This window comes from Ochotona curzoniae, unplaced genomic scaffold, assembly GCF_017591425.1.
Source record: "Ochotona curzoniae isolate NIBS_2020 unplaced genomic scaffold, NIBS_Ocur_1.0 scaffold_3171, whole genome shotgun sequence".
Taxonomy (NCBI): Eukaryota; Metazoa; Chordata; class Mammalia; order Lagomorpha; family Ochotonidae; genus Ochotona; species Ochotona curzoniae.
In genome coordinates this window covers 628,214-656,211 of record NW_024467104.1, presented here as the reverse complement: position 1 = coordinate 656,211, position 27,998 = coordinate 628,214, and the positions used below count along the sequence as shown (strand labels likewise).

General features: G+C 44.1%; 1 pseudogene; it reads left to right on the top strand.

Moving 5' to 3' along the window:
* The first annotated feature begins 11,065 nt into the window (after positions 1-11,065).
* Positions 11,066-14,307, top strand: LOC121172179 (annotated as a pseudogene).
* The last annotated feature ends 13,691 nt before the right edge of the window (positions 14,308-27,998 follow it).

Below are 27,998 nucleotides of genomic sequence, written 5' to 3'. Positions count from 1 at the left end.
TGAGAGGTGAGGGTCTCCACTCAGAGCTCAGTCACCCTGGCCACAGATGGCAGATTCCTGTGCACTGGTTGGCTCGCCCTTCAACTGTAAAAATCCACCTAAGCGGGCCCGGCGCGGTGGCGCAAATGGTTAAAGGTCCTCACCTTGCACGCCCGGGATCCCATATGGGCTCCGGTTCTAATCCCGGCAGCCCCGCTTCCCTTCCAGCTCCCTGCCTGTGGCCTGGGAAAGCAGTCGAGGACGGCCCAAAGCTTTGGGAACCTGCACCCGCGTGGGAGACCCGAAAGAGGCTCCTGGCTTCGGATTGGCTTAGTATCGGCCCATTGCGCTCACTTGGGGAGTGAATCATCGGACGGAAGATCTTCCTCTCTGTCTCTCCTCTCTGTATATCCGCCTTTCCAATGAAAAAATAATAAAAATAAATCTTTAAAAAAAAAAATCCACCTAAGCCTCTACCACTTGCATACCTATTTCAGCTCTGCAACTGCCTGACATTGTTCTATTTCCTATTTGTTTTTAAGATCCTTTCCCTCAAATTAGTACATTAATGTTTTCTGTTTTAACCAAACCATCTCTTATCAACCTGTCTGAAATCTCATCCATGCAGAGACTATACCTTTGGTTCTTAGTTGTTACTGCATTCTGAAACAGTGTGTATTATCCATACCTTGTCAGCATGATAAAATAAGACTTTTATTTATAATTTCTTTTTATATTCAAGGAATATCATAATTTATATAAAATATTACATAACTTGTTTAACAGGCACTCCTGTGATTCACAATCCCACATCAATATAACAGTATGACAAAATACTAAGACTCACCTCAGACAACGTTTCTTCGGAGATCTCCCCAATCGAAATGCTGGACTCAGAACCCAAACCAAGAAAAGACAAAAGACAGAACAGGTCAATCAACCATCTCAGCTATATGTTGGCAGTGAAATACGGGGCAAACAGAGACTCTATGATGGACTATGCCAATCAGTGGATTCTTCAAAGACCTCATAGTGCTTGGAGTGGCAAGATTGGCAGCGATTCGTAACTGGTGAACTATCAAAACCACTTGAGCAAGACCCTCGGAGCATACCCTACATGTAGGACCTAGGGAGGGTGGGAAATTGGGTGGGCCTTCTCCCTTAATACCCCCCTTTTAAACATGAAGGAAACAATATGGAAATAATAGTCTTACCCACTTTCCTATAGCCCTTGAACCTTTTTACCCCAATTAACTATGTAAAGATTGTCAAAAATATAACTTAAAAAAAATGAAAGTGTAATGCATCATATCAAAATTTGCATAGCTGCTTTTATTTACAAATTTCTCAAAGCTAGCTGTTAATAGCAGTGGTATATTCAGCTGAGCATTTGATATGTGCTGATATTACAACTTTACATATAACTGACATAGCTGATCCTTACAAAGTACAAAAGCACAAGTGGGTACTTGCATTTAGTGGATTTTAGACACTCATGATAGAAAACTATTGTTAAGCTTCATACATTATAATTTTTCTCATCTGACACAGCACAAATTTATTCAGTCTGCATGTTAAACTGTGTCTAGCTACAATTTCTGTTTGACATCTATGTCAACATTTGCTTTATCACATTTCCCAAGGAACTCAGTTTCACATTCACAATTACTGCCACTACCTCAAGCATCATACCCAAGTTGTCCTCATTCCACTTTAGCTTGAGCTTAGTGGGTGGCCAGAGTGGCAATTCTAAGCAGGATACTGATTGGATCATATCATATTACTGTACAAAACCCCAATATTCTTCAATCACAGGAAGATTAAATACTTGGTATCAATGTTCACTGCTCTAAAATCATATCCTCACCCTTACATTTATGAACTCATTGCTAAATATTACATGTCTCATCCATTTTGCTTCAATTTAACAAAGCCCCTAACCCCTACCTACTGCGTGCCCATTGCAGCCCCAACACTGCCTGGAATTCCTCCATTTCCTATTCTTTATAAAGCTCCTTTCCCTCAGATAGCTGCATTGTTGTTTACTGTTTTAGCATGACAATCTCTTACCAGCCCATCTGAAACTCATGAATTAGAAACTATTCCATGCTACCTTTGGTTCACGTAGTCGTTAACACCCTCTGGAATTGTGTGTGTTATCCATGGCATTCCCTGTCTGCTCCCAAATCACACAAACTCTATTTGCACTAAAACAGTGTCCCAATAAATGTCTTTAAATGCTGCATTATATACATTATAAAACTGCAGCACAGAGTTTAACTTGTTTATTTCCACTCTGTTAGTGAAAGAATAAACTGCCAAGCAGTCAGAATCCCTTCATCAGCGCTCTTTCAAAGCACATTTTTTTTTCCTACATGAATAAACTACTACAGGACCATAAAAATGAAATTGGTTATTCTGTCTTGGAAAGCACTAGCTAGCATAAAGGTCAGTAATATATAAGATGCTGCGTTGCTGATGTTGGTGCAGGTCTGGTTGAAATCCTTCATGTGCCCTGCTTCCTGCTATCCCACATCCTTGGGAGACAGCAAGGCCGGCCCATGTACTTGGGTTCCTGGAACTCACACTGAGACCCAGCCAGACGAAGACCCATTCTTCTGACTCGGCCCGATGTGCCCTTGGCCCTTGTGACCATCTGCAGATGGGAGATTCTCACTCTGTGTCTCCTGCCCACTCTCTCCTTCTGTCATGTAAATAAATCTTTTTAAAGTGTAAGTTATTAACAAATGTTCCCTAGAGCTGTTCAGAAGGTAGAGTGGCTGTGCAACAGTAAATACAATAGCAAACACATCAGGAAAATGAATATTCTGATCACAATGAATAGTAAACTGTGTGTGTATTAAAAGAGGATGAGGAAGTTGACAAAAAGGGGATAACTGATTAGCCAAAAAGGCAAGAATGGTGTGTAAACTGCCTCAATTCAAAGCCTTAAGAAATGTTCAACTATTTCCTTTGCATATGACAAAGATTATTTCCTGAAACCCTATGTGCACATTCTCTAAAAAGGCAAATTCTAAGTTAAACCTGATTTCCTTGCCATGCTTTAGTGTAAAATTTACAAGACTCTTTGATTCTGATTGTGCAGCTTGCGCTTTTTTTAGAAAAACTGATTCTCAATAAAGTATTCCAGCAGGCCTATCTTATCATTGCCTCTTAACAATCATATTTAAGACTACATTTTACCAGGGATGGTGTGGTGGCATGGTGTTCTAATCTTCCCCCTGCACTGCTGGCATTCCATATGGGAGTCTGAGCATTGCCACTTCCCATCCAGTTCCCAGCTATGTCCTGGGAAATCAATGGAGGGGGACTCAAGTGTTTGGGCTGCTATACAAATGTTGGAAACCCAGAAGAGACCCTTGGTTCTTGGCTTCAGATCAGCTCAGATCTGTTAGTTGCAGCCTACTGAGGTGTGAGCTAGTGGATGGAAGATTTTCTTATGTCTTTCCTTTTCTAATTCTGTCTTCAAAATATAAATTATTAAAAAAAAAAGCACTTTTTTCAAGGAATAGCCAGTTTATTGCAACCTTTTTTTTTTTTTTTTACAGCATCCTGTTTCACATTTTAAACTGAAAAGATGCAGCCTATGACATCTACTTATGCACTCACGATTTGGGGCAGGGATTTAGAACCTCGTTGCCTACTTCTTTCTATTAAACATACAAGAGGTTTTTCATTTTACCCTTTAGATCAGTGTCTGATTAAAAATTTTCCTTTTTTCTTTTCTGCTGTAGTTATCTTTGGTCCCATGGTATGGTACATCAGGTTCAGCTGCAGCCCGTGACACCATGTCCCATACTGGAGCATGGGATTGCGTTTCACATCTGCTCCACATCTGCTTCCATTTCTGCTATGTATCTGCGAAGGCAGAAGACAACCTCCTGTACTTACACTGTCGTTACCCACATGGGAGACCTGGCTCAAGTTCCTGGACCCTGGTGTAAGCCGGGACCAAGCCCGGCTGTCACAGCCATTGGGGGAATCAACCAGGACAGAACAACTTGTGTTCTTGTCTCCCCTCTTTGAATAACCTTACAAATAAGTTAAAATCTTAAAGAATGATTTGCATTAATTCATTCTCACTATGTTAAATGAATGTTGCAAACATCATGTTTCTCACACCATTTTTAATTTTTTGTTTTTTCTGCTCATGTTTATGCTATTGATTGTATTGAAAATATGAGAGTTCACTTTAAATATTCACAATTTTTATACATCATTAATGAAAATGTGTATATCATTGCTATTTTTTTAATATTATCACCGTTTGGTTGTTAACCTCTTTCTAGAAGCAAAATAAACTGAATTTTCTCATTCATTTTTTTAAGATTTTTAAAAAAAATTTTATTGTTATATTTTGACAATCTTTATGTAATTAATTAGGGTAGGAAAGTGATTCATCTTAAGTCATCTTAACATTGTTCACCTAAAATGATGCTTACCTGTCTGTATCTGTTTTTCTAATGCACTCCTTGCACCTGTTCATGCAGCGTATTCCCTCATTCTCTCTTCTAATTCCTCCCTGCTTCTTCTTTTAACCCTATGATCTTTCCAAAGGGAGCCCTGCCTCTTCTCCAGTCATCCTTTCTTCCTCCCTCCTCTGGTGCTGAGGGTCTTTCTCTGCCTTCTCTGTGCTGTGCTGCCAGCAGTGACATCACGTGTGAGACCTTCCACATTCCTCACGTTTCAGGAGAAAAGAAACTGAGTTCCAAGTAACCTTGAGGTATCAGCCTTCAAAATAAAGATGAAGAACTTGACATCACTTTGTGAATTTTGTGTTACCCTAATATCCCTGGCTAAACATTTGTGATTTGTAAATGTATAATCACTTATACTTCGTTTATACATTTTCTGTAGAATAATTTCTAAAGACGACCTTTCATGATTTCTATTCAGAGTATTTTTTTAAAAAAATTCATGAACATTTTAAGAATGTATAAAGCCCAAATTAGGTAATGAAAATAAATTTGAAAATTTGGTAATTATTAACTTTGGAATAAATACTTTTCCCGTCCACTCATATATTAAGATCCAAGTTCCATTCAAAATTGAATTTCATAAATGAATGAAAACATTTTAAAAAGACACGTATGGGCCTGACGCAATAGCTTAGCGGTTAAGGTCCTCACCTTGCATGTGTCAGGATCCCATATGGGCGCCGGTTCTCATCCCGGCTGTTCCACTTCCCATCCAGCTCCCTGCTTGTGGCCTGGGAAAGCAGTCGAGGATGGCCCAAAGCCTTGGGACCTTGCACCCATGGGGGAGACGCGAAAGAGCTCCTGGCTCCTGGCTTCAGGTTGGCTCAGTTCCAGGCGTTGAGGTCACATGGGGAGTGAATCAACAGACAGAAGACCTTCCTTTCGGTACATCTGCATTTCCAATAAAATAATGAAGACATTTTTATATAAAAAAAGATGCATTACAACATGTATGAGGAGGTCTTTTTTTTTTTTAATTTAAAATTCTTCTCCAGAAACTGGCACAGCTTTTTAAAGATATATTTATTTTTATTGGAAAGTCAGATTTTACAGAGGGAAGAAGAGACAGAGGAAGATCCTCCATCCACTGGTTCACTCCCAAAGCAGCAAAGATGGCCAGAGCTGAGCCAATCCAAAGCCAAAAGCCAGGAACTTCCTCAGTTCTTCCATGCAGGTGCAGGGTCCCAAGGCTCCGGCCCATCCTCCTCCGCCTTCCCAGGCCACCAGCAGAGAGCTGGAAGGGAAGTGGAGCAACAGCACATGAATGGGCACCTACATGGGATCCCGTCCCATGCAAAGCAAGGACTTTAGCACAGGCCCCTGGCACAATTTTTTTTTTTTTTTACCAAATCCTCAATAAAGTCAGAAACATTTTTGCTCATTCCAAGTCGAAAAAGTATATAAACATGAGTTGTTTACATTTTAAAATAACTTTTAAAATATTTATTCTGATTATGTATGTTTGCTCTTTAATGTCCAGAACCATAAAATGGCACGTTAAAGTGAAGCCAACTACCTATGAGTCCAAGTATTTTTCCTCCAAATTTTAATGGATCATGAAATCTCCACTGTGTCATTTCAAAAACAGATAAGAATTTCAGCTTTCAACAAGTTTATATTACCTTAGGGAAATAGTTCTAATAATTCTAAGATTTGTAACAATTACTTCTACCTTTGAGCTGCAGGAAGGGACCTTCTCTGGTAAGTGCTCTCAAAGCTTCAAGGGTTACTACTCTCAGACAGGAACAAGAGAGATGAATATGGAAACATTTTCAGAAGGGAAACAATATTTGAATTGGGTCTAGAAGGTTAATGAAACTAAAGACAAGGATGAAAAGTTGTCAACTCAATTTTGAACAAAAGATGGGTCCTTTTAACCAGGACATGGACAAAGACAACAGAAAGAGATAACAGACTTCAGAACAAGGCTAAGGTGTTTGGATTTCTCTAGTCGTGACGTGAAGAGGCACAATCAAAGCAGAGCTTCAGAAGAATCATCTGAAGGCTCTGCACAAAATAAACTAAACAGGTGGAGATTCTTGAGGCTATGCAGTAATCCAGGAATGGAATATTAAGTATTTGAACCACTTAAGAAATTAAAAGAAAAATCTCCCCCCAACTTTATTGTACGCAAAGCAATCTTATGTAAATATTTAAAGAATGTTCAGGCTAGATTAATACTGACGATTCACAAATAGTATATTGCTTCTTTAAGTAAGCAAAATTACACGTGTGAAAGGAAACCACAGTTCTCTCTGCTTTTCAAATAAAGAAAAATAAATAACTCTGGAGCCAGGTTGTGGCACAATGATTTACCAGCAACCCCAGCATCCCAACAAGTTGGAGCACTGGCTCAAACTGGCTGCACCACTTCCAGCCGGGCCCAGCCCTGCCCTGCAGCTGGCTGGGAAGTGAACCAGTGGATGTAAACCTCTGTTTCTGTCCCTCTTTCAAATAAATAAATCTTTTTTAAAAATTATAGTTCTAATATGGTAATATTAAAAATACTGATTTCTTAAAACATGTCATATGCTGAAGCATATTGTTATTATTTATTCATGTTTATACTTAAAATGTTACATTTCTTATAGACAATTTCACTTACTATAATTTCGGGGGGGGGGTTGTACTTTAATTTTTGAGGCAGAAAATGTTAAGATTTTATTGCTGTATACTTTCTTTAACATGTGACCTCTAGGCCAATTCAAGCTTGAAAGTCTTAAAATACTACTTTTATTATGAAAAATACATGTTAAATAAGGACAAATTATGAATGCACCCAAGATTTAACTTGGAAAAATCACTAAGAAAAGGTATATCAATAGCCTCCCACTTTTGCACACAGATCTGATTTTGAAAATAAATTGTCTAAGACAGGCATTTGGTCTCCCAGTTAAGATGTTGGTTAAGCTTCTGTGTTCCATGCAGGGGCTTCGGATTCCAGGTTCCTGGTAATGCAGAGCCTGGGAGACAGAAGGTGAGCGCTTGGGTAGCTGGGCCCCATCACTCACCTATGCGATCAGAACTGTTTCTAGATCACAAACTAAGAGCATGGTTGGCTTTTTTAGGAGCAAATCAGGGCATGCATGCCTTTCTCTTTCCCCAATCTCTCTGCCTCTCACACACACACACACACACACAGAGTACATTTTGTGTTTATGTATGTAATGATTTGAACACAGACATCAAAATACTTTGAGTTACTTTCCCCCAACTAAGTTTAAAGAAATTATTTCCAAAGTATTATCCTTTGAAATTACCATAGTTTATGAACTAAACGATACACCTAAGGGAAATTCCAGAGAACAAGCACCTGCCAGCCAAGTTGCTAGAAATTTATCAACTGCAGAGATTAAAGGCATCCTTCAATTGTTGTTACAGAAAAAAAAATAACTCACATATGTAACTTCAGTGCGGCATTTATAAAATGGCCAATCACCTAAGATTCCTCATTGTGATTAAAAAAAAAATTAGTCCTAATTGCCATCAGACATTTTATAAAATATATATAATATGCTGGTTTCTGTATCACTCAACAAGAAAGGTCACAGTTTGAATTTTAAGCTTCTCATTTTACAAGATGAATTCATCATAGGATTAATTTAAATAATCAGCTTTTCTAGAATCATTGTTTAGGACATGTACAATTTCTTGAGAATAAACGCTTTTAATACTTGTAACCCCAGAAAAAACTTTGCATGCTTGAAATTCTTGTTTGGTTAAAAAAAAAAAGCTTTTAACATTTACTGCAGTCAAGTGCTTGCCTTTATACTCATGGCTTTCTCTATGATAAAATAAAGATCAATGTAACGTTAGGTTCTGGAGTGATGAAGTGCAGCAAAGAGAATAAAAAGCCGTTTGGCGAGAGCTGAGCTGTTCTGCTTAAAGGCTACCAGTAAAACATAGCAGCACTAGCCAACCCTCAGCCCAACCTGGGAAGGTTTCAGCTGGGGCCCTTTATTCCCACAAGGGGGACAAAAAGTGAAAGCCCAGAGGTGCTGAGGAGCATCCTCCTTAGGTGCAGTTCCAGATGCACCATCTGCAACCATTTCCTCCTGGGCTCACCAGGAGGCGGAACCCTGGCCCTGACCAATCTCATTATCTAAAGAAAAAGGTTCACTTAAATTGATGCTATCATTTTTTAAATCTAGCCCCAACTACAATTCACCATCATTTTCAGTCTCTTTCATCAACGGCTTCACGAATTGGTTAAGAAGGAATAAAGTTACTTAAAACATATCCACCACAGCTTTACAATAAAGTACTCCAACTGGTGAGAAAGATACTCAAAACACAGAAGTTCAAGCCTCAGGGAATCTTCTAGAAGTAAAAGGAAGCAGTAATCCCATCCATTTTTCAGGTAGTGCAGCCAATGCAGTAGTTATGATAGCTTCAAAGAGAGCCCCCAAACACTCAATTCCTGACCTCACCAGCAATCACTTGAGTGGACACACAGAACAAGTAACCCAGGTATAAAGTTAAAAAAGAACCAATGAACAGCTGATCCTCTCCAAAACAGCCCAAGAAGGAAACCACCTCACTATGGAAGGAATTACAAAACATCAGAGGTTAGACAATGGACAACAGGTGCCTGTGGGAAGGAAACACTAGCACTCACCAGCCTCCCAATTTAGGATTCCCAAAATGAGAGCACTAGAACCGCATTTTTGGATTCCCAAGTCGGGGCCAAAACCACCTATTCTATTACTGAATATCTATAATGGGCCCCTTCCTCTTCTACCCACTTTATTTCAGATTTGAAAAAAAAAAAAAAGACCCACCTAACTCCAATATTATCAGAGTAGATTCAAATACGTGCTATGGCCGGATCATCCACTGATCCACGAACAGTCATCAACTACGGCTTCAGAAACGCAACAGATGGCCTTGCTATCTCCACAGAAAAGACTCAGACTATAAACCCAGAGGCAGCTGTACCACATAACGGTGATATCAGTCAACGCAGAAACTGTTTCTCTCACCAGTCTTAACAGTTGGGCTAAATACTTGCAGTAACCAGAGTCCAGCGGCGGCAAAGAATAGTAATTCCAAATACAGGCCACTGAGTACCAGCCTGGAATTCTGATCACCTACAGCCAGCACAAAATTCACCACCTTTATTCGGGTACTTTTCGGGAACACCGCAAAACATACTTTTGCTCAATTAATAACCCCTTGCCCTTCTTCGGTCCACAAAGACAACATAATTCCAAAATTGGAGGAGGGAGGCCCTTCTTAACCAGGGAATGGCGGAGGGGGCTCCCTGCCCGACACGGGAGCCACAGGACTGTCCCCTCTGGGAAAGAGAGTTTGGGGTCGTGCAGACGGCGGTGGGGTGCTGACTCTGGAGAAGGGTTCTGGGTTAAAAGAAATTTTTTCCCAACCCTGAAAAACAAATGGGGTCTGGGGGACAGGAGTGCCAAGCGGCCCCAAGTGTACGGGGAAGGGCGCACCTGCCCTTCGGGGCCTCTCGGAGAGGAGGAAGAGGCTCCCTTGGGAGGAAGCAGAGCCCCCCACACCCACACCCACACAAGGGGCTCCGCGAAGAAAGGAAGGGTCCGGCCGCGAGCAGGGCTGGGCGAAGGCCCTCCGTCCCCCGGAGCCGGCGGAGGGCGGCGGCAGCCTGCAAGGGAACAGGTGCCGGGGACGCGGCCGCCCCGAGGGGCGGGTGGAGAGCACGGAGACCGCAGCACTCTCCCGCCGCGCTCACCGAGGCTGCTGGCGAAACCGTCCATCTTGCGGGGGGGGAGGGGAGCGCTGGGCTCGGGGCTCAGCGGGGAGGGCACTTCACTCAGCCAAGCGACTGCGCGGCCTACGCGGAGCCTGACCCGCTCGCTCTCTAGGCCGCTGGCCTCGCCTCCCGGCCCTGCCTCCGTCGCCCGCACGCCTCGGGGCTCTCCGCCGCCGCAGAGCCGCTTCCCTGTCAGGTTGAAAGCCGCGCCGCTCCGCCCCCTAATGGCCTCCCTCCAACGGAGCAGCCGCCAGCGCCGCGCTCCGCCCCCGCGCACGCCGTCACGCTTCCGACTCCGCCTCCCACGTAACGGGGGCGGGGCGGAGTCTGGTCAGCCCTTCCCTGGCACCTTGGCGCGGTATTAAAATTGCCGCTGTAGTATTTGACTATTCAAATAGGTTTGACTATTCAGAGGCCGTGTCCCTAGGAAACATCCATGATTTCGGTGAAATTATTGAAACGTAAGACAATGGATAGTCAAATCCAGGGGTGAGATACATGAACAGGTATTGTGAAAACCTGTAGCGTTCGGAGCCTGGGCCGCCCGGGGACGGGACAAGAAGCTTGCCAGGCTCGGGGTTCAGGGCGTCTTGTGAGGAACCGGCGTGGGGGACGGGGTGGGGGCGTCTTGTGAGGAACCGGCGTGGGGGACTCGCCGAGGAGGCCTGGACCGCAAGTGGGGGGCCCTCCTCCGCCCCTCCCCACGAGCGGCCTCGGATCTGGGGCCGCTGCGTCTGACTGGGAAGGGGGGCCGCGCCTAGCGTGAAGCCTGGAGGAAGGCGTCGCGAGCGCCCTGCGAGCCAAGGTCGAGGCGGGGGAGGCAGACTCGGGCGCGCCCTTCTGCTCCGGGGTGCAGATGGCCACTCCTGTGGAGCCTTTGCTGCCGGCGGGCGCCCAGCTCTTGCAGCCCGAAGAGCACGGGGTCGCGGGGGGGGGTGGGGGTGCTGGTGAGGAAGAAGCCCCCTCCAGTGCCTGAGGGCAGGGGCGAACGATGCCGGAGTGGGGGAGCCAGACGGAGGCACCCAGAGACGCCTGCTGCCCTGCACCAAGCCACACAAGGAGGGCACCGAGCAGCTGGAGCGCGGGAGCCTGCGGCCGCCACAGCCAGCTGGCGCCGAGGGCCAGGCCGGGAGCAACAGGGAGGAGGGCGGAGGCCTTGAGCCAGACTTTGTGGAAGCCCCTCCGCCCCGTGTTGCCGCCGGTCCTGGCCACCGTGAACGGACAGTCCCCTCCAGAGCAGTCTGCTCCGGCCAAGGTGGTGAGGGCAGCTGTTCCTAAACCGCGCAAGGGCAGCAAGGTTGGTGACTTTGGAGATGCAATCAACGGGCCCACCCCTGGAGAGATTGCTCACAAGAGTGTGCAGCCACAGTTCCACAAGCCTCAGCCTGCCCGTAAGCTACCACCCAGAAAGGACATGAAGGAACAGGAAAAAGGAGAAGGAAGTGATAGTAAGGAGAGCCCAAAAACCAAATCTGATGAATCAGGAGAAGAGAAAAATGGGGATGAGGACTGCCAGCGAGGTGGGCAGAAAAAGAAAGGAAACAAACACAAGTGGATTCCATTGCAAATAGACATGAAACCTGAGGTGCCCAGAGAGAAGCTGGCTTCACACCCTACTTGTCCTCAGGAGCCAAGACACACATGTGCCAACCGCGGGGAGATCAAAGGGTCTGAACCTGCCACCTATATGCCCATGCCCGTGGCTGCCCCCACCCCAGCCTGTCAACCAGAGACTAAACCGGAGCCTGCCTGGCATGACCAGGATGAGACCTCGAGTGTGAAGAGTGATGGGGCTGATTGGGCACTGGCTTCCTTATGTGGCCATGGACAGGGGCGCAGCCGCGGCCAGGGTGGCACTGGAGCCCATTTTGACTACCAGTTTGCCTATCGAAAGTTTGATGGTACAGAGGGTCCTCGTACCCCCAAGTATATGAACAGCGTCAGCTACTACTTTGACAATGTCAGTAACACCGATCTGTGGACCAGGAGCTGCCAGATTGGACACATTAAGCGCCAGATTGAATACTACTTTAGTGTGGACAATTTAGAGCGAAACTTCTTTCTTCGATGGAAAATGGATGCTGATGGTTTCCTTCCTATCACCCTTATTGCTTCCTTCCACTGAGTGCAGGCCCTCACCACTGACATCTCACTCTCACTTATTTTTGCGGCCCTTTAAGACAGCAAGGTGGTAGAGATGGTTGATGAGAAGGTTCGTAGAAGGGAAGAGCCTGAGAAGTGGCCCCTTCCTGGTCCCCCAATTGTGGATTATTCGCAGACTGATTTCTCCCAGCTTCTCAACTGCCCTGAGTTTGTCCCACGCCAGCACTACCAGAAGGAGACAGAGTCAGTGCCTGGCTCTCCTCGTGCAGTCACCTCAGTGCCAACGAAAACAGAGGAGGTGAGCAATCTAAGGATGCTGCCCAAGGGCCTGTCTGCTAGCCTGCCTGACCTGGATTCTGAAAACTGGATTGAAGTGAAAAGGAGGCCCCGGCCTTCACCAGCACGGCCCAAGAAATCAGAGGAGCCCAGGTTCAGCCATCTGACCTCTCTGCCTCAGCAGCTGCCCTCTCAACAGCTGGTTTCCAAAGATCAGGATGAACAAGAGGAACTGGACTTCCTATTTGATGAGGAGATGGAGCAAATGGATGGGCGGAAGAACACCTTCACTGCCTGGTCTGATGAGGACTCTGATTATGAGATCGATGACCGAGATGTCAACAAGATCCTCATTGTCACTCAGACACCATCATACATGCGCCGGCACCCAGGAGGGGACCGCACAGGCAATCACACCTCACGTGCCAAGATGAGTGCTGAACTAGCCAAGGTCATTAACAATGGGCTGTACTACTATGAGCAGGACTTGTGGACTGAAAAGTTTGAACCTGAGTATTCCCAAATTAAGCAAGAGGTTGAGAACTTCAAGAAAGTAAACATGATTAGCCAGGAGCAGTTTGACACACTAACCCCAGAGCCCCCCGTGGATCCAAACCAGGAGGTGCCCCCTAGACCTCCCCGGTTCCAGCAAGTTTCCACTGATGCCCTGGCTAACAAGTTGTTTGGTGCTCCTGAGCCTTCCATCATTGCCCGCTCTCTACCAACTACTGTCCCGGAGTCGCCAAACTATCGCAATGCCAGAACGCCCCGCACACCCCGGACTCCACAGCTCAAAGACTCCAGTCAAACCTCACGGTTCTACCCAGTTGTGAAAGAATAATGGACACTAGATGCAAAGATGCCTCGGAAAAGGAAGACAAGACACAGTTCGAACCCACCTTTGGAGAGCCACGTGAGTTGGGTGATGGATTCCCGTGAGCACAGACCTCATACTGCTTCCATCAGCTCCAGCCCCTCTGAAGAGACACCTGCAGTTGGCAGCTATGGCTGTACCCCTCAGTCATTGCCTAAGTTCCAGCATCCTTCCCATGAGCTGTTCAAGGAGAACAGCTTCACACAACACGTCTACCACAAGTATTGTAGGCGCTGCCTTAATGAGTGGAAACGCCTGGGCATTGGCCAGTCTCAGGAAATGAATACTCTTTTCCGTTTCTGGTCCTTCTTTCTCCGTGATCACTTCAACAACAACAAAAAAAAATGTATGAAGAGTTTAAGCAGCTGGCTCTGGAGGATGCCAAAGAAGGCTACAGATACGGTTTGGAGTGCCTTTTTCGATACTATAATTATGGCCTGGAAAAGAAATTTCGGCTGGACATATTCAAGGATTTTCAGGAGGAGACTGTGAAGGACTGTGAGGCTGGGCAACGCTATGGGCTGGAGAAATTCTGGGCCTTCTTGAAATATTCCAAAGCCAAAAATTTGGACATTGACCCCAAACTGCAAGAATATGTCGGCAAATTCCGACGTCTTGAAGACTTCCGAGTAGATCCTCCCATGGGTGAGGAAGGCAACCACAAGTGATACCCAGTGACAGCAGGAGGCAGTAGTGGAAAAGGCAGGAAGCGGTGCCCATCACTGTCTTCCAGCAGACCTACCACCGTGATCAGCTAGCCCCCTACTCCACCCACAGGCCAGCCTACCCAGGATGATGCTAAATGGACAAGCCTGCACTCAGAAACACAGACTTTGGGAAAGTGAAAAGCCCTTTAGGCCTGGGTTTGGGGTGGGGGTGGGGGAAGGGATGGGGTGGGCAAGAGTCCATGCGGGTGCCCAGTCCCAGGAGACGGGACAGAGAAGAGGCAGGCCTGGAGATGTGAGGATGTCCTTGATGCTAAGTAGCAGTATCTACACCATTTGGGCTATTTGAGGTCCCCCTGGGCAGGAGCCTCCATGCACCCCTCTTCCTTCCTCTCTCCATGACTCTTCACATCCTAGCTTCTTCTAAGGGGGGAGGGAAAGGGGGGAGAGTGATATATATATATGTAAGTTTTAAATTATTGATAGTTTGTCTGGATTACCAAAATCACTTTGCAGCCCTGCCAGTGGCTGGTAGGCCGCAGCCCTGATCCTACCCACCCCCAGCTCCTGCTGTCCCCCTCAAGCCAACTATGCAGCCCACAAGAAGGCCTCATGGGCCCCATTGCCTGGCACTGTCCCACAGAAAGCTCTGGCAGTGCCCCCGGGTCCAGGAGCCGCCAGCCCCTGGATCATTTGGGGGTTATCATCACCATGTTCTCTCCCTACCAGGCCCTTCTGCCATCTTCTGGGAGAAGGAAACCAAAGGATCCACAAGTGGGGAGTGCAAGAGCCCCCCCCAACATGCCCCTTACTCCCCAGCCCAGGGAGACGCTGCTTATACCAGAAAAGACTATTGAAAGATGATTTATTTTATTTTTCTCTGACCTTTACATCCTTGGGAAAATGAAAAAAAAAAAAAAAGACAAAATCAACTGTAAAAGACAAAAAAAAAAAAAGTGAAGAAAACAAAATCAGAAATTCCCACCTAATCCACACAAAGTGATGTCTGCCCTCTCCTTAGAATTTTTTGTTTGTTTTGTTCTTGGAAATATTTTTTAAAAGTTGCCTTATTGTGGAGCAGGAGTCTGAAATAATACCCAAATGCCTGTTTTCCTCGGTGGAGTCCACCGAAGAGCTCCCACTTTCTCTGGATGTGCCTGGGCTTGGACTGGCTAGAATCTTCCTCTGGACTGAGTTGCATGTCCAGTTCCTCCTGCTGGAGGCGAGAGAGTTGGCGGCGGCTCTCACCTGAGCCATGCCCACAATACCCCTGCTGTTGCATCCTTTGAAGCTGACTTCCTGTGTCTGTACACTGCTGCCACTGTCGTGTCCTCGCTCTACTTGCAGTTTCCTCACGCCAGACCCCCTGCCTGCCAGGATGCACTTCATCCTACCCTCGGAACCCCCAAGGCCAAGTTTGTTTCAAACTGTCAGCACAGTTGGCCTGGCTCTGGAACACGTCTGTTCTCAACAAGGACTCATCTCACCTGCCCCACAGGGGAAAGGCAAACCCCGACAGCCGAGGCTCGGAAGGGCTTCTCATGTTGGCCGAAAGAAGACGCCACTCTCCTCTTGGGTCTGGGGATCTCCCAGTCTCACATTCCCTTCTGCAAGCCATCTCTGCCCACCCTCCAAGTGACCCGGCCTGGGAGCGAGGGATGAGGAGGAGTTGGGGGCTGGGGGAACCCTGCCAGTTGGTGAAGCCTTGTGGCAGGAAGGTATATGTGGACATAGAGTATACCTGACTTCTCTTCTCCAGCCACTGACTGCTTGGGTTGGGCCTTGAATGACAATGAACTGGCTGGAGTCTGCCATTGTCAAAAACTAGGGAGGGTGGGAAAGGACTGACCCACAAAGACTGGCACGTGTGTTGGGTATGGGCGTGACTATGTTCACCCCCAGTGGGAACTGGGCAATGAGAAGTTGGTGGTCTCACTGCTCAACTGTGAAACTGTTGATCCCGCTTTTCAACTGGTTCTCTGTTGGGCCCGCAATTTGGGAAAAGGAAACAGTATCCCAGGCTGACAAGGGCTTGCCCTCTGTCTTGCAGGGTATAGTGTTGCTTTAGCCTGCACCTTTCCCCAACTCTGCCCTCCCAGTGGTTAGTACAGGAAAGCCTGTCTCGGTCCCCATGACCCAGTCATTTGATTGATTGGTGTTTGGTGTTGGCTCCAATGATGGGTTTTCCCTGTGGTCTGGTGCCTCCCTGACATGGTACCTGATGCTGGACTCTTCTTGGACCCTTTGCTTCCCTTGATAAATCTCCCTTCTCCTCCCTTCCCCTCCCCTCCCCCACTTTTCTCTCGAAGCTTCCAGTCCTCAGCCTGTACTGTATCCAGCACCACAGAAACCTCAGTGTTTGGCCTCTGCTGGCCTCTGTGGAATGACTGTTCTCATGCAGAGTTCACTCCCAGGGCAGGGGCTGCCATCCTCTCCCCAGTCCTCCACAGACACCCTTGGAAGAGGAAGCCCCTTGGGGTGTGAGATGAGGACTTCATCTCAACACAGGCTGAGGAAGGGGAGGGGCTTTCTTTCTTTCTTTCTTTCTTTCTTTCTTTCTTTCTTTCTTTCTTTCTTTCTTTCTTTCTTTTTCTTTTTTGTAACATGTTAGAAGTTAATGTTGCAAAGAGTAGTTTACATCTTCCCTTTCTGAAGACACTTGAATTTAGGACCGATGTATCTGTGACTAGCATGCCAGGAGTGCCAGGGGTTGGCAGACCTGGCTGCTTTACACCCTTTGCCCTGTGGGGGCCCAGGGCAGACTTCAGAGAGCCAGGCAATCACTGGCATTAGGGCTGCTGTTTGACAATGGACGCAGATGACACAAATGACACTGGAGGAACAATGCTAACTAATCCCATGGGAGAACCCGACAGGTACCTCCCATGAGTCCTCCACCAGCCAAACTGGCAGCAAATGTCTTCATGCACACAGGTTAGCAGCTCAGGAATCACATTCTGCAGATGAATGTCCACCCAGGGGAGCACAATGGGCCTTTGTTTCCCAAGGCCCCACCATGCTCCCTCTAAAATGCCAGAGGGAAGTGGGAGCTCTAGCCCCTGTGCTGGCAAAGACTTTGGCTTGGGTCACCCACATTGTGTATGAGGGTTCCTGGGTTCAAGTCCAGATTCACTTCCAGTTCCAGCTCCCTGCTGAAGCACACGCTGGGAGACAGCTCTTTCTTGGCCTGAGCAAGCCCTAACTCTTCCGGTCATCTTGCTAGGAAACTAGTGGGTAGCAGCTCTTTCTGCATCTTTGTCACTCTACCTTTCGAACAAATAAGATGTAAGGAAGTAATTATAAAACTAAAAAAAAAAAATTCTATTTCTTTTTTATCTGAATGACAAAGTTACAGAGTGGGAGGAACACTGACACACACACACACACACACACACACACACACACACACACACACACACACACACCCTGCTAACCACTGGTCCATAACCTAAATGACCATCATGGCCAAAGTTGGGCTGAGTGGAAGCTGGAAATTAGGAGATTCAACCAGGACTCATGCAGGAGTATAGAAGCCCAAGTACTTGGGACATCTTCTGCAGCTTCCCAAGGAGTTGGACTGGAAGTAGAACAGCCAGGACTTGAACCAGTGCTCACACTGGATGCCCATATCACAGAGAGCAAGCGACTTAACCCACTGCATCACAGCATCAGTTTCCCTAAAATAAATATTTAAAAGTGAATTGAAATTGGGCCTAGCATGATGGCCTAGTAGCTAAATCCTCCTCTTGCAAGCAATTTCCAGAGTTCCATATGGACAGTGGTTCATGTCCTGGTTGCCATACTTCCTGTTCATCTTCCTGCATGTGGACTGGGAAAGCAGTAGAAGATGGTTCAGTGTCTTGGGACCCTGCACCTGTACAGGAGACCCAAAAGAAGTTCCTGGCTCCTGGCCCCTGGCTTCAGATCGGCTTAGTTCCAACTATTGTTGCTAGTTCAGGAGTGAGCTAACTGATGGAAGATGTTTCTCTTTGTCCTTCTTTCTGTGAATCTGCCTTTCAAATAAAAATAAATAAATCTTCAAAAAGATAAAACACGCAAATGACAGATAAGTAATTACAATTTAGAAATTAGGAAGGTAAAGACAACAAAGAAAATAAAGGGTGGGCCATGTCGTGGCAGGGTAGGATACGCTGCCACCTCCAGTCCTGGCATCCCATATGGACACAAGTTGCAGTCTGAGCTGCTCCACTTCAGGTCTGACTGCCTGCTTGGTCTGGAAAAGCAGTGGAGGATGATTTGAGCCCTTGGGTCCCTGTATCTATGTGGGAACAGGAGTTGTCTCCTGACTCCTGTCTGTTGACAAGCTTCCCTCGATGTCAGGCCGCTGCCTGTTACACCAGCAGCCTTTAGTAGCACTGACTCTAGTTTGGGCTACTGCACTTTCAATCTTGCTGCCTTCTATTGCACCCAGGGAAAACAGCAAAAGACTGCCCAAGTGCTTGGGACTCTGCATCTGTTTGGCAGACCTGGAAAATGGTGGTGACAAAACTGTAGTAGAATAAATTAGATCACTAGACACCCTTGAATGCAAAAATCTGGAGCTTTCTGAAGAAAGCCAAGCTCCCACAGGAGCAACTGATTCTCTATGCAGTTGACTTACAACCCCCCTCCCCCCTGCAATTCTCCCTTAAAATTGCAAGTGACAGGCATTCTGAGAAGCCATCATGCCATGCCCTGGGCATCTTTCCCAGCTTACAGGTTTGTCTCGCCTTCTGCCTTCCTCTGTACTCATCCCACACCTGGTGGCTCTGATGCCTCCATGTTGACATGGGGTGGGACTGGGTCACCTTGGCAGGTAGATAAACCAAGGAAATTAAAAAAAAAAAATCAACACAACAGAGAATACTCACAAAGCTAAGCATTCAATAAAAGAGAAATATCTATAAATATCAACAACTCAAGGGAAAAAAACCAACAACAAAAATAATGCAGTTAGGAAATAGGCAAAGGACCTGAACAAACGATTCTCAAAGGTACACAAATTACCATAAGAAAAAATGCTCCCTGCACCAGGCATAAGGGAAATGCAAATCAAAACCACATGAGATATAACATTGCTATTATAGCTGTTGATGTGGTGGCATGGCAAGCTGACCCTCAACCTGTGGCACCAATATCTAATATTGGCACCTGTTCATGTCCCAGCTGCTCCAATTCCTATCTGGCTCCCTTGTTGTTACTGGGAGAGCAGGGGAGGATGGCTCAAGTCTTCTGGTTCTGCACCAATGCAGGAGAGCCAGAGGATGGAAGACTGTCTCTCCTTCTCTCTGTGAAATTTGTGTTTCAAATCTTTTAAAAAAAATCTTAAAAAAAAACCTTGTATATGGAGGATGGAATATATCCTTATGTACATAAAATTATATGTACATGAAATCTCATTTTTACACAAATAAAATATAAACATTGATAATAAAGTCAAAATACAGTAAATATTTTCATACTAAAAATAAGAGAGAAACAAATGCTGACAAGGATAAGGAGAAAGTGGACTCCTTTACATTATTTGGATATATAGATCCAAAGAACATGAACCCATTTTATCAAAGGGATATGAATTCATCGTACTTAAAAGAGCCTTGTTCATGGTAGCTAAAACATGAAATTAACCATGGTTTCTGATCACAGTATTTTCCTAAGTTTATGCTCAATTTTTATTCTGGGCCTACTATTTTGATTTTGATTTTCTTATTAACAAGTTTTGGGAAAAGACAGTGCTTGCTCTCTGCACCAGGCAGCTGGGGGTCTTCCTGGGCTCAGGTGCCTCCTGTAGATAGGAACCAGGAAGCTTCCCCGGATACTGCTGATGGGCAAGGAAGGCACAGGTCCAGGGGATAGCACTACCTGTGTGTGGCAAATCAAGTCAGGAGACTGGGCTAACTGCCTGTTCGTCCCAGAACCTGTATCACCTCCCCTGGGACAACGCCCTGAGCCCACAGCCAGGAATGGGACGCTCTGTGTTCATGTGGAAGTGTCTGCCCCGGTATCCTGGCCTCTGTGGCTGTTCTCAGAAACATAGTAATCCTGGCAGGTGGGCCTGTCTTACATCCTGTAGTCAGCCATCTCCTTCCAGATCCCCCAAATGGATGGCAGGGGCCCAAGGACTTCCACCATTATCCACTGCTTTCCCAGGCACACACACAGGCAGCCCTCCACCGAGGGATGGTGGTTTCAAGGGCCATGGTTTATCCCTGCTCTGTAACACCAGGTACCAGATGTGGCTTGTAAGTAGCAGCTTCCAAAACAAATCAGGCCACTTGGAGAAGTGGCTAATTGCTAGCCTGTGAGAGTGCAGGCAACAATGTTACATAAGTTTTAGCTTGAAACAGCTTCCTGTAGCAGGAACAAAGCTATCATCAAAGATCTCTAACAGAGAGGTTGTGTCACAAGGACTCAGGATGAACAGGCTGAAAAAGGATCCACATTGGGATCATTAGAAAATCAATACCTGTGATCATTTCAGCTGACTGAAATACATAAGTTGCTTTTAAATCCATGAGTTGAATATGAATTTTAGTACTCATTGATCCCCTCTAGTGGTAAAACTTGCTATTTGGAGAAATGCAGGGGTTTGGGGAAATCAGTTGTCTCTTGTACCTTATCCTAAGGATTAGCGTCCAGGGCCAAATCGTTCCCAATGGGAATTTTGTCTTTCTGTAAATTCTCCATCTAAAAACTTAAGATTGGGCCCGGCACGGTGGCGCAAGTGGTTAAGGTCCTCGCCTAGCACGCCCAGAATCCCATATGGGCTCCGGTTCTAATCCCGGCAGCCCCGCTTCCCTTCCAGCTCCCTGCCTGTGGCCCGGGAAAGCAGTCAAGGACGGCCCAAAGCTTTGGGAACCTGCACCCGCATGGGAGACCCGGAAGAGGCTCCTGGCTTCGGATCGGCATAGCATCGGCCGTTGCGCTCACTTGGGGAGTGAAACATCGGACATAAGATCTTCCTCTCTGTCTCTCCTCTCTGTATATCTGCCTTTCCAATGAAAAAATAATAAAAATAAATCTTTAAAAAAAAAAACTTAAGATTGGGTGGATTTGAATATCACTGTGTCATAAATCCTAATAATAGATAACAGCTGGAAACTGTCAGTGGTATGCCTACCATTGAAGACCAGAATTCCACTTGTGAAGCAAATGTGCCCCCCGCAAACAAACAAAACAAAAAACTGCCCAAAATTTCTCTCAAGCCTCTTACTTAACTACCAACATATATGAAATTCAAGGGACAGAAAAACCTGTTTAACAACACCACCAAAATATAGTCAGGGCCTGGCTCAGTAGCTTAGTGACTAAAGTCCTCGCTTTGCACATGCTGGGATCCCATATCGGTACCAGTTCATACACTGGCTACTCTACTTCCCATCTAGCTCCCTGCTCGTGGCATAGGAAAACAATAGAGGATGGTCCAAAGCCTTGGGACTCTACACCAGTGTGGGAGACCCAGAAAAATCTCCTGGCTCCTAGTTTTGGATTGGAAGAGCTCCAGTTGCTGCAGCAACTTTGGGAGTGAACCAGTAGATGGAAGATCTTTCACTGTGTCAGTTCTCTCTATAGAGCTACCTTTCCAACAAAACTAAGTAAATATTAAAAACTAGTAAGTGAGGAGTGGGGATTTTGTTGCTGTAGTCTAGGTACATCCCATATGATGGCTGTGTGAGTCATAGCCACTCCACTTGTGAAACAGTTCCATGCTCTCATTCCTGGTAGGGCAGAAATGTGCATCTCTACACTCCCTAAGAAGGGGGTCCAGAACAAGCAAGATTTGGGTGCCAGTGTTGCAGTATATATCTACCTAAGCCATAGCCTGTAATGCCAGCACCTTTATGGGCACCAATTTAAGTCCGGGCTACTCCACTTCTTATCCAGCTCCCTGCTAATACACCTGGGAAAGCAGCAGAAGATGGCTTAAGTGCTTGGGCCCCTGTGTCTGTGTGTGAAATCTGGGAGAAGCTCCAACTTTCTGATCTCTTCCTCACCCAGCCCAGTTAAGGTTATCTAGGGAGTGAATCAGCAGATAGAAGCTCTCTCTCTCTCTCCATATATCTCTGTCTCCATCTCCAGCAGAAGGTTCTGTTATCAAAAGATTTATTTTGTATTTGAAAGGCAGAGTTACAGAGACAGGAGAGACAGAGGCATCTTCCATCTACTAGTTCACTCCACAAATGGCTGAAAAGGCCAGAGCTAAGCCAATCCAAAGCCAGGAGCCAGCAGCTTGTTCAGCTCTCATATGTGGGTGCAAGGATCCAACGACTTAAGTCATTTTCTGCTACTTTCCCAGGAGCATTAGCAGGAAACTGGATCAGAAGCGAAGCAGCTGGGGCACAAACCATCACAAGTCTTAACTTTCTCCCCCAGGTGACCAGCCCCTTAGATTGCAGACCCAATGGCCTCATCACCCACCCCAGACCCTGGGGCACAGCAACAGAGGAGGGAGCATTTTCCCCAATTTATTGAATTAAATTTGTTGGTATGCATATCAAGTTTGACAAAAATAGCCAAGAAAGTGAGAGATAGAATTTTTAATTATTAACATGCACCAAAATAGAATCTATGATTCATAAAGGATGTTATAATTTATTTATTTATAACAAACTATAATTGCATTTATTATCAGAAAAAATGTACAGACACATGTCACTCTTAAAACTGATGTTGTCATATCTTTGAAAATGTGTTTGGGAAGGATTTTGAGATAGTCTCTAATTGATTCTAGATGTTATCCATGAGGAATGTGTCTTATCTCTGGCAACAGAGCCTGAACTGGAAGATCACTGCTGATTAAGTGTTATACGAGCATAATAAAGTTAAAGTGCAACCCCCTCCTCCCTGAAAATATAGAGTCTTCTATTTGAAAAAGTACAACTAGGGTCAGTATTGTGGCATAGTAAAGTAGGCATCTGCCTGTGACACCAACATCCCATATGGGCAGTGGTTTGCATTCCAGTTACTCCACTTGCAATTCATTCTCTGCTTCTGTCTTGGGAAAGCAAGGAAAGATGGCTGAGATCCCTGGAACCTTGAGCTTGTGTGGTGGACCTGGAGAAAGCTCCTGGCTCTTGGCTTCGGGTCAGCTCAGTTACGGGAAGTAGTAATCTTTTGAATGTGCCAGCAGATGGAAAATCTCTCTGTGTTTTTCCTCTCCATAGCTCTGCCTTTCAAATAAAAATAGATCTCAAAGTAAAGAAGAAACAAAACCAAATGAGTTTAAATATAATCAGATTGGATTGTGTGCATTAGTATATTAATAAATGCACAGAACTTATCTCTGACATCAAAATAAGAAATACTAGTATTTTTCAGAACTTGTTCTGTGCTGTTTTTAGAAATTAAGTGTACTATAATGAACTTTGCCATATATGTGTATCACTCCATGACCACCTTACATTTATTTGTAGGAAAGATTTGTTGACAAAAGATAGACCAATTTTGCTGCAAAAAGGGAAATGTTAAAATACAACAGAATCAACAGAATTTGGTGCATTTGTTTGTTTATTTGAATCATAGATACAATTCTTTTTAAAAGTATTTATTTCTTTATTATTGGAAAGTCAGGAATACAAAGAGAAGGAGAAACATAGAGAACTTCCATCCATTGATTCACTCCTCAAGTGACTGCAACAAGAGCTTCTTCTTCTGGGTCACCCATGCAGGTGCAGGGTCCCAAGGTTTTGGGTTGTCCTTTACTGTTTTCCCAGGCCAGAAGCAGGGAGCTGGATGGAAAGCAGGGGCACTGGGATTAGAACTGGTGCCCATATGAGAACCTGGCACTTTTACAGCATGGGATTTAGCTGCTAATCTACGGCACTGGGCCCAGACACAATTCTTAGAAAAGAGAAGTGTAAAGTGTGCTGACAAATCTGTCTGACAAGCAGCTAAGGGTGATTTAAAGGAAAGATGGTGTTTTATTTATTTGTTTGTTTGTTTTAGGTTTCATAATTATGGTATATATTGCATAGTAGGTTTTAATTTACAGAAACCAGTAATTTTTGTATCATTTTAATTATTACTATTATTTAAGGGGAAAAAACTCATTAAGGAACAAATCATTGGTCTAGTGTTTTAAATAACTGCTTGAGATGCCCAAGTCTCATGTCAGAGTCCCCAGATTGAGTCTGTTTTGCCTCTCATTTAGCTTCTTGTCAATTCACACCCAGCAGATGATGGCTGACACGATTGGCTCCCTCCAATTTATAAATTTTGTTCAAATTGTCCCAATCTGGGACTTAGTTATGCTCAGTGCCAGGTGTTTTAAGTATTTGGAGAGTGAACTAAATAGTGAAAGATTGATCCCTCTTTCTCTCTCATTTAAGAATAATTTTAAGTATAAACAAAATGCAATTTCAAATTTATGAATTTGTTATGTTCTTATTCTAACCAAAGATTTATTTTTCATATGTTCTTTGTTACCATTCAGTGAAATCAATTGCTCTTGAAGAATACTTTTCTGACTAATCCTGTATCAGTTGAGTAATTTGTAAATGTTTTCCCCATTGTGTAAATTACCTTTTCACTTTGTTGAGTGTTTTCTTTGCAGTGCCGAACTTCTTAGCTCACTGCAACCGCACATGTCTATTTTTGTTTTGACAGTCTGTGTTTTGGGATCTTTTCCAAGAAGTGTTTCTGGTTTGCATGATGGTTTCCTATAGAAACTCCTTAATATTGCATAACAGATTTGAGTCCTTGATTAACTTAGAGTTAATTGTGGTATGAGAAGTTAGGGGGTAGGTATTTTGTTTCATAATTCTCGAGGTAGAAATACAATTTTCCCAACGCTATTTGTAGAAGAGATTCTCTTTCTCCAGGGATGGATTTCAGCTTATCTGTCAAACATTAGTTATTCAGCGCTGTATGGATTAGTTTCTGGAGTTTCTATTCTGTTACATTGGTGTGTAAGTCTATGGTTGTGTATTGTGCCAGTACCAGGCTTTTCTGAATACAATCACCCTGTAGTATTTCTTGAGGTCAGGTATTATGATTACTCTAGTGTTGTTTGTTTAACATTGCTTTAGCTATTGGTGGGTCTCTGTGTTTCCATATGAATGATATATTCATTTTTCTTTGAGATTGAGAATGTTGTTGGTAATTTGATTGGCATTGTATTGTCTCTGTAAATTAGTTTTCATAGTATGAAATTTCTGATGACATGAATGCTTTCATCCACAAAAGATTGAATATATTTCCCTTTTTAGGTCTTATATTTATCTCTTTTGTTTATCCATGTATTCATTTGTTTGAAAGTTTTAGACAGAAATAAAGGGATGGAGGAAGAGAAAGAAAAAGAAAAAGATCTTTCATCTACTGGTTCACTCCCTGAATGGCTGAAATGGCTGGGGCATGGCCACACTGAACTCACGAGCTTGGACCTGCATCCAGGTCTCTCATGTGTATTCAAGGTGTTTCATAATATTAATGGAAGAAACTTTTTTGCACTGGTATTAAGATACAAATAAATTCCTGTGGGTTTGTTATTGAGGCAGAGTTCTAACCACTTATCTAATTGTCAATAATTTTTCATCATGTAAACACAAGAAAGGAATACATTTATGTTACCCAAGAGCCTTTCCACCACTATCTCACCATGGAATGCTCTGAAATCAGCTTGGGACACTACATTCTGATTTCCAAAGTAATTGTTCTCTATGGTGTTTCCTTGTCTCAAGGGAAGTCTTTTTTATGTTTTCATTGTTTTTAGCTAAGAATTGAAATTTAACTGCCAAATTTCCCCAGGTATACTCTGTTTATGCAGGATTTATACTTTATAAACAAATTTGCGTGTTCTAATTCCCACTCACTTTAATTCTTGTGCTTGTGAAGTATATACCATTGATATCCAGATCAGTTAATTTCTTCACAAGGAATTTATGTCCCAGTACAGATTATGTTTTATCCAATTAGGAGAAAAAGCTGAAGGGGGTGCCAAAGACATCAATGGCAAACTAAGAAAAAAACCCACGGTCCATATGATTTTTCTAGTGTTGTTAGTGTCCCCACGCGTACTACAAAGATTGTTTCTCTACTAGAAAGCTGCTTCAGAACATGCCTGTCTGGTCCCATGTCAAACAATTGTATAGAATGTGGTGAGAGTTCATTGCTGTGTTACAGTCTAATAGAATATTGTATGTTATTTTTTACCCTCCAAATAATGCCATAGTGGTTATTTCTTATGAGCTTCATGGCTGTACTTTCAATTCCACATGGGTGAAAACAAAGGGTGGAATTTTAGGATCATGAGGCATTTGTACATAAAGTAGAGTACAAACTTCCACATTTTCCAAAATCATCTGCTCATTCTGACTTTATGAGCACTATGTTAGAGATGTGCTTGTGACACATCAACATTAACACTTGAAATGAATATCATGAATTATTTTCAGGCCAATCCTTTTTTTGGTGAGCAATAGCAATAAACTGATGTTTTACTTTGTATTTTCATGACATTAACATATGTGATGAAATCCAAAGGTAGAGTAAGAGGCTATTACAGGGGTTGAGTTTAAAATGTATTTAATTTTCACAAGTTACACACTGTAGCTGATAATATTCCATTGCCATGCAGGCCAAATGAATATAAAGACTCAGTGCATCCCTTTTATAGAGACATGAACTATCGTCTCAGATACTGGATATACATTTACATAACCCCAGAGGTGTAGATGAATCCTTACATATACTACAAGAAAACATCTTAAGTAATCTAGTCTGGGCCACTCTCCCCCTATTTTTTTACATTGTAGTAAATTGATGTAAAATGAGGCAGACTGACTTGATAAGCATCACAGTGATCACTGTAACAGTGTACTTAGCCAATCTACAGTTAGAGCTGTGTCTGTTACTATATTTATCTAATATAAATCTACATTTTAGTGTCAAGGCAGAAGGGAAGGAGTCAAGATATTGGAATATGACTATAAGTTTTTAGGTTTTACAATAGTCAATTTGTGCATATTTGGATAATACTATCTTTTCCCTAATGCTGGTGAATATATGTGAAGAGTGTGCCAAGTGGAAAGAAATGCTGGAGACCTAAGTGAAGATATTAATATCTTTTGACAGGTTTTCCTATTTCTATAAAATTCCAGAATGAAGGGGTTATTTTAGACTATTTGTTTCAAAATCTTCTTTAAGAGGAAAATCTTAACAATACACCCAGCTAAAACATTTTCATTCATTTTGCTGAACAAGTTCAATGAAATGTAGGCTGCAATAAATCAGTTTGGTGATTTCCTCCTTTAGACACATATTTCAGGGGCTTAAGATCCATTATTCTAACAATTATAATTTCCTTACTTTTTGACTATTACCTGAATGTAATTAAGCAATTCAAGAGGCAGATCAAATTGGTTTTTTTATGACATAAAAGTCATAAGGCCTTTGAATGAATGAGCTGTCACTTATCTTCAGAATTGGGCATAATCCGTGAAACTGCCAATTTGTGACACCTTTAAAATATTTTTCTTAAGATTTATTTATTTTTATTTGAAAGGCAATTTTACACAGAGAAGGAGAGATTTTCCATCTGTTGCTTCACTCCACAAATGTCCGCAATGACTTGAGCTGAGCTGATCTAGAATCAGAAGTCAGGAACGACCTTTTTCTCTTTTAAAGATTTATTTATTTTTATTGGATCGTCAGCTATATATAGAGGAGAGACAGAAAAGATCTTCCGTCCATTGATTCACTTGATTCACTCTACAAGCGGTTGCAACAACTGGAGCTGAGACGATCTGAGCCAGGAACCTCTTCCAGGTCTCCCATGTGTGGGTGCAAGGTCCCAAGGTTTTGGCCATCCTCGACTGGTTTCCCAGGCTACAAGCAGGGAACTTGACAGGAAGTGGGGCTGCTAGGATTAAAAC